At 36.6% G+C, this 7,961-nt stretch overlaps 1 non-coding gene across 1 annotated transcript; it reads right to left on the minus strand.

Annotated features, from left to right (window-relative positions):
• Window positions 1-4,765: 4,765 nt before the first annotated feature.
• Window positions 4,766-4,871, minus strand: LOC136225250 (small nucleolar RNA R71). The gene has a single exon (XR_010686975.1). It is a non-coding gene; the product is annotated as a small nucleolar RNA R71 (small nucleolar RNA).
• Between the last annotated feature and the right edge of the window lie 3,090 nt (window positions 4,872-7,961).

The raw sequence follows: 7,961 nt of genomic DNA on the forward strand, positions 1-7,961 counted from the left end.
AAAAACATGTTTGGGTTATGAAGAGTACTCAAGGGGTCGCTCCAATTTGGGTTGATATATGTCGCCAGATCATTCCATTTGAGGTCGGTTATGAACAAGTGGAGGTTGAGCCTAGAATCTGGGTTGATGGCGTGAGGTATATATAAGACCGAGAATATTTAACTCAAGTTCTTGATGGGGTTTTGAAGAGTGATCAATGGATCACTCTAAATTGGGTTGACATGTTTCGTCGGGACATTTCATCCGAGATAAGCCACGAGCAAGATAAGGTTATGGGGGAATCGTCGAGTTAGTGAAGTAGGTGATATAAAGGTCCGGGCATATTCGACTCAAGGTCATGTTGGGGTTTTGAAGAGTACTTGTGGGATTGATCATAATTGGGTTGATTTGATATGTGTATATTATACTTGTTTTTACCTCTTAATTCTCATGATTTAATTGGATAATTAAGCTATTAATGGGAATTTTAAATGATTTTTCTATAGATTGGAGAAAGAGGACCTTGGTAGATCAATTGTGCTTAATTGGAGTGAAATTGGTATTTTGGAAGAGCAAAAAGACCAAAATGGAGAACCAAGGATCAAAGAGGAGTTTGGAAAAATCATATTCTGCTCAAACCTGGACTAGCAGTCCAACTTATTCGGACTAGCAGTCCATACCACAAATTCCAGCAATCCAGAATTCCTAAAAAGAACTTCCCGAGCTGGACTAGCAGTCCAACTTACCTGGACTAGCAGTCCAGTCCGCAGATTTCAGCAGCCATAAAGTGCACATTTTCTCACTTTGCAAGGGGGCAGAAAGTGGGCAGCCGTCATTGACTCCCAACAAGGAACTCTAGAATGCTCTTTAAAGGTTCACTGCCTGTTCGGTTGAAGAAATCAAGTTGTGCGCAAGAGGAAAGGAGTGCTCAAAGGTGAAGAACAACCAGGAAGAATGAGTGAGAACAACTGGTTGGGTGAAGCATGAACCCAACATATCAATTATTGGTCTTTCCTGAATTCTAAAGATAACTTTCCTGAAGAAGAAATTTAATGTGCTGCAGAACAGCCATGGCCTGGAGGAAATCATGAAGTATGGGCTGCCTGCCTATGTTACAGACTGTCCTGTAATTTGGCAGAACAGTTTGTCAGGCCCATATCTCTTATTTTTTTAATCATTTATGAACAATTATTTTGCTGAACCTTAGGCTATTTAAAGAGCCTTAGTTTTATGTTTTGAGCATTCAAATTTTAGATCTGAATCATTAGGGTGTAATTTTGTTTCTTGTTCTTTTAATGCATTGTTTGTTCTTCCTTATTATTCTTGTCTTGCCTCATTCAATTATGAGTGAGTAAATCTCTCAACAGGTATGCAGCTGAGTAGAAACGGGTAAAGGGGCAGGTTAACTTCCCTCTAAAGTCATTAAGTATACTTAGCTTGGCTGTTCAATGAGTAATTAACGTTAAATAGGAGTAGCTAACCTGTTTCTAAGCAGAGCAATCACGAGGAGGCTCTCTTTGCAAATCTGAACTTTCATTGAGCACATTTAATTATGAAACGGAGACGTAATTAATTAAATGTTAAGGGTTTTAATTGTTCAAATTAAATGCTTTCCTGTTCTTAAAGCTTAAAAATATATTAATCTCAAGGAGACTTATTTTGATTGTTTTTAAAGAACGTTGGGAACAAGGGAGACCTGACTCAACCGATTTTCGTGAAAGATACCTTAAGCCAAAGCTGTTTCTGCTTAATGAACAAGGAGCGAAGTGCCTGTTCACTATCATTTCTGTGCATGCTGTCTGCCTGTTCTTCCCGAATCTGTAATTAAACTTCTTTTTAACTTGCTTTATCTTTTTATTTTATCAAATCAACACCAACTCAGTTTAAGTGATTAGTTACCTTTAAACTTGACTATTCTCATCCTTTTAAGTAATTATATTCAACTGTTCTATCCCTGTGGAGACGATAATTTACTTACACTTTATTACTTGTACCTAGTGCACTTTCTATCGTTCACATTTTAGGACAACAACATTCCATTTGAGGTAGGTTATGAGCGGATGAAGATGGTGGTGACTCCTCAAGTTAGTGATTCGGAGATCAAGAGGATCTGGGGGTGGTCCATTCAACAAAATGTGGGGCTTTGGAAGACCATCCAAGCAAGTGTTGGGGGGTGGTTTGACAAGCTTCACCAAGATAAATCATTGGATGTTGGTAGAGATTGGAACATGAGTACCACGAAGGATGAGAATCGGGGTGAGGAACTAGTTGAGATGTAGGTAAAAGTTCATGAAGAGAAAGAGAATTCGGCAATAGGTGGAGTGGACTTCTTAAATTCATTTCGAACAACACCTTGGTTCGACTTGAGAGCTTGCGGTCCGCTCAAAGCGAACACGTCTCATCAATACGTGGCAAGCAACTTAGGGTCAAGTTCTTTACAAGAGAGAGTGAATGATGCGGAGCATCTACTTCAAGGATCAAGTCCGAACGAGGGAAGTCATAGGAGGAAACAAGCGAGTAAATAGGCCAAAAATAGTCCCACGCTCCATGTGGATGATGATCGGATCTGCAAGGAGTGGCACTTATTGGATCAGCAGCTAATCCACGCTGTTAAGCCCAAAATATACCTAAAATATCATCAATAATTACATCAAATTTGCTACGAATTTATGCTATTTATAACTGTTTAGGAAGCTTTTACTCTCGAATATGTTTCTTTCTTGTAAGGTACATAAATATTTGGTAAAATCCAAATAGGAACGAAAAGAGCTCAAAAACAGAAGAAAAACCCTACAAAAGGAGTCGAAGACGACATAAATTAATAACGCCAAATCGAGGACGCGAACGAAAGCAGAAAAACCAAAAAACGTTCCGTGCCGCGACCGCGGCCCCCAAATTCACGGTCGCGACACGCGTTCCTCAGCTTTTCCTTCCTTCCGTTTGAAGACCAATTGATGCTCCCCCATTCTCGGCAGAGAATTTAATATTCTCGGTACGAGCAGGAGTTTTTAGAGGCATAGTTACACACTTTCGTTTTCGGCGAAACGCGATCGTTCGGGTGGATAAAGATGTCCTTTCGCAACGGATACGATCCTTCACAACGGACACGACACTTCAATCAAGGCTCTTCAACATCTATAAATAAAGAGTTGATGGAGAGTTGAAGATATGTAGAAAAAAGAGATTAGTATAGAATTTATGCAGAAATTCTGAATCAAGTGATTCAGAAGTCAGATTTCATTTCTGTTCAAAAGCAATATGCTGTACACACATTGTTTATTCAATAATAACAAGTTCAGTAACATTTAGACATTGTTCCAGTTTAGTTTTCATTTTGGTAGTAGACCGACCCAGTCTCTATCACGAAGATTCAACGAGAAGATTGAGCAGAGGATCCGCCCCGGAGCCTGACAAACTCTAACGAAACCCAAGGAAAGGATTGACAGCCCGTTCACTTGCAAGTCGTCGAATGTTTCCATGCTCCATGTTCTCTGTAAACTTTTATCAATTTATATTTCATCTAATAAAGTCCGTTCTATTCGATAGATTTTTATGCAGCACTTATGGTAACCAATCCACTAAAGTGACTGCTGGTGTTTTCATTAAAACGTATTTAATTCAAAATCTTTACAAGGAAACTTTGTTGAACACTTAGACAAATTATTATCTCGAAAGAGTTTTAATTTGATTAAGGGCAACTATCCCGAAAGGGTTTTGTCATGTTCAAAGCCAATTTTTTTTATTAGAGGTTCCGTCATTTATTTCATCTTTATAATTCATACAAAGTTTAAAGTTGTTTTCTTTGCTTAATGCAAACAAATACATCTGTTTACTTTTCTAAAAGTACTAAAAGTTCCTATCTTGAGAATTCACTCTTAAATCAGAATATTTTCTAACATTTTCATAATCTAATCTAATTCTCATTCTAGCGATTTCAAAACCAAAACCGATTAAACGATTTTCCATATTATAAACCTTACAGTAATTTAACCGATTGTAAATAAATTTTGTTAAAAAACGTTCCCTATGGGATCGATATCTTTTATTACTACAAGCGTATACCGTGCACTTGCAGAAATCGCTCAACAAGTTTTTGGCGCCGTTGCCGGGGAACTCCAAAAATTTTGACAAAATTTAAAATTTTTCGTGTTTTATTACGAATTTAGGTTTATTCATACTTATTCAAACTTTTATATTTTATTTATTTTCAATTACTAAGATATTTATTTTTCAGATTCTGTTTTGTAGGTAGTTTCTGTCCGTGCGAGATTTCAAGTTCATGCGCAGTTCTCGAAGTTCAGGCACGTCACCAGATCCTATTGACCTAGAAATTGAAAGAACTCTTAAAAAGAACAAGAAAGAAAAGAAAAAGAAAAACAAAACCCCAATAAAAACTAGAATTACCGAGCCAGAAGTTATGGCCACACTTATGGATTATGCTAGGCCAAGAGTGGCCGGTGTAACGAACAGTATAGTTAGACCCCAAATTAATGCAAACCAATTTGAAATTAAGCCTGCATTGCTTAATATGTTGCAAAATAATGTAACATTTTACGGGTTACCTAACGAAAATCCTAATACCCATTTGACAAATTTCTTAGAAATTTGTGACACTTTTAAAATTACTGATGTAACTGCAGAAGCAATCAAACTTCGCCTTTTTCCTTTTACTTTGAAGGATTGAGCCAAAGAATGGTTAACTTCTATGCCAGCCGCATCAATTGAGACTTGGGAGCAATTAGCCCAAGCATTTTTATCAAAAAAAATTTCTTTAGCAAAAACCGCAAGAGTCATTAAAGAGTTAACATCTTTTTCTCAAATGATAATGAAACTCTTTATGAGTCTTGGGAACGTTTTAAAGAACTTCAACGTTTATGCCCACACCACCAATTGCCCGCTGAACTTTTAATGCAAACATTTTATAATGGATTAAATCATACGACTAGAGGTTCATTGGACGCTATGTCTGGAGGGTTATTCATGAAGAAAACATCTACCCAAGCAAGAGAACTTTTGGAGAAAATGGCAATCAATAGCTGTATGTGGCCCGCGGAACGTGGACACGTACCATTAGCGAAACCATCATCCTCAGCAACATCATCAGTTAAAGGTATAGTGAATCTTGATCCAGTAGCGATGTTGCAAGCCCAATTTTCTGCCTTATCGCACAAAATTGATAGGTTTATGGCATCGTGTGATTCTAATGGTAAGCCAATCCAAACAGATGTGGATTACGAAGGTATGAGTGAAATTGAACAGGTAAATTTTGTCCAAGGGCAAAACCAAAATAATAACCCTTACTCTAATACATATAATCTTGGGTAGAGAAATCATCCTAACTTTAACTGGAGAGATAATAATAATGCTAATGCTAATCAAAATTGTACTACCAATTATCAAAATCAATCAAGAGATACGATTAGCACTTTATCTTCTAAAATCGACAAATTTATTGATGCTATGAGCGGAAAAATAAGTAATCACGACGATGGTTTTAAACGGATCGAGAATAAATTCGATCAGCTTATTAAAAACCAATCATCTAGCATCCATAATTTGGAGATTCAAATTGGACAACTCGCTAAATCAATTCCATCCCGCAAAGAGGGAAGTCTTCCAAGCCATACGGAAGAAAATCCGAAAGAGCATGTTAAGGCTATCACTCTTCGTTCAGGGAAAAATTACTTAGGCCCGGAAATGCCCGGAAATTCGACCTTACCTGGAATTGATTTACCGACGCCCAAAGAAGATACATTAAAACAAAAAGATGCACCAATTGACTCTAGTACAAAAACTTTTGTACCCAAACCACCTTTTCCACATAAAGTCCGCAATAAGGACTATGACAAACAACTTTTAACATTTTTAGACAAACTTAAGAATTTGCATATTAATTTAACGTTTATGGATGCGATTACACAAATTCCCAATTATGGTAAATTCCTCAAAGATTTAATTTCAAAGAAAATCAGTTGGGAAGGAATTTCATCCATTTCTCTAACTGAAGATTGTAGTTCAATTGTGTCAAGTAATTTGCCCACAAAACTCAAGGATCCCGGATGTTTTACCATTCCGTGTAAATTGGGAGATATTGAATTTCCCAGTTGTCTCTGTGATTTGGGAGCAAGCATTAACTTGATGCCATTATCTATTTTTAATAAGTTAGGCTTAGAAGAAGACATCAAACGTACCAATATGGTTTTACAATTAGCGGATCAAACCACTAAAAGGCCATACGGTATAATTGAGGATGTTTTAGTTAAAGTTGACAAATTTATTTTTCCTACCGATTTCGTTATTTTAGATTTTGCTTATGACGTAAATTGTCCGTTAATCTTTGGTAGACCGTTCATGAACACGGGACGTGCTCTAGTTGATGTGTCAGAAGGGAAAGTAGTTTTAAGAATAGGCGATGATAAGATTGAGTTTGATATGAATCAAGCAATGAAATACCCCATGGAGGATTTCGCTTGTATGAAACTTGATTTAATTGAAGAATGTGTGAATGACATTGTTCAAAGAGAAGAAATAATAGAACCTATAATGAGTGAGGAACTAGAAGATAAGGACCCAGAACCTTTGATTCGAGAGGATGGACCAGTTCCGCCTTCAATTATAGTTCCACCTAAATTAGAACTTAAAGAATTACCAAATCATTTGAGGTACGCTTTCTTAGGCGAAGGCGATTCTCTACCTATTATTATCTTTAACAAATTAACACAAGTCCAAGAAGAGAAATTGAAAGAAGTTGTTAGAAATAGGATAGGAAGTATGGGTTGGAAAATTTCAGACTTAAAAGGTATTAATCCGAGCATTGTAATGCACAGAATTCACTTAGAAGAAGATAAGCCACCTAAAGCGGATAGGCAAAGACGCCTAAATCCAAATATGAAGGAAGTAGTAAAAAATGAGATTACTAAACTTCTGGATAATGGAATCATCTACCCTATCTCGGATAGTGAATGGGTTAGTCCGATCCATTGTGTACCTAAAAAGGGAGGCATAACAGTTGTAAGGAATGAAGAAGGTGAATTAATACCTACACGAACCACCACTGGTTGGAGAGTTTGTATAGATTATAGAAATCTAAATAAAGCAACTAGGAAAGATCATTTTCCTCTTCCTCTCATTGATCAAATGATCGAAAGGATAGCTGGTCACGCTTTCTACTGTTTTCTAGATGGTTACTCCGGATTCTTTCAAATATAAATTTACCCGGATGACCAAGATAAAACAACCTTCACATGTCCTTATGGAACATTTGCATATAGGAGAATGGCCTTTGGTCTATGCAATGCACCTGCAACATTTCAATGTTGTATGACTGCAATTTTTAATGATTTCATTGAAGATATCATGGAAGTTTTTATGGACGATTTTTCAGTTTATGGAGATTCTTTTGATTCGTGCCTATAAAACTTGGATAAAGTTTTGTCTAGGTGTGAAGAAACAAATTTGGTATTAAACTGGGAAAAATGTCATTTCATGGTTGACGAAGGAATTGTTTTAGGTCACAAAATATCTGAAAAAGGATTAGAAGTAGATAGAACAAAAACTTCAGTAATAGAAAAATTACCCCCTCCAACTACTGTTAAGGGAGTAAGATCATTTTTAGGACATGCCGGTTTTTACAGAAGATTTATTAAGAATTTTTCTGTAATTTCCAAACCACTCACTAATCTACTCATGAAAGATTCCACCTTTGATTTTAATGAAGATTGCGTTAAAGCTTTCGAAACATTAAAAACAGGTTTAGTCAGTGCACCTATTATTGCTAAACCCGATTGGGATTTACCATTTGAAATTATGTGTGATGCAAGTGACTTAGCTGTCGGATGTGTTTTAGGACAAAGGAAGGATAAGAAACTTCATGTCATTTATTATGCAAGTCACACACTTTCCGGTGCACAATTAAACTACACCACAACTGAGAAAGAAATGTTAGCTGTAGTTTTTGCATGTGATAAGTTTAGGTCATACTT

The sequence above is a fragment of the Euphorbia lathyris genome, chromosome 3 (assembly GCF_963576675.1).
Source record: "Euphorbia lathyris chromosome 3, ddEupLath1.1, whole genome shotgun sequence".
NCBI classification, from domain to species: domain Eukaryota; kingdom Viridiplantae; phylum Streptophyta; class Magnoliopsida; order Malpighiales; family Euphorbiaceae; genus Euphorbia; species Euphorbia lathyris.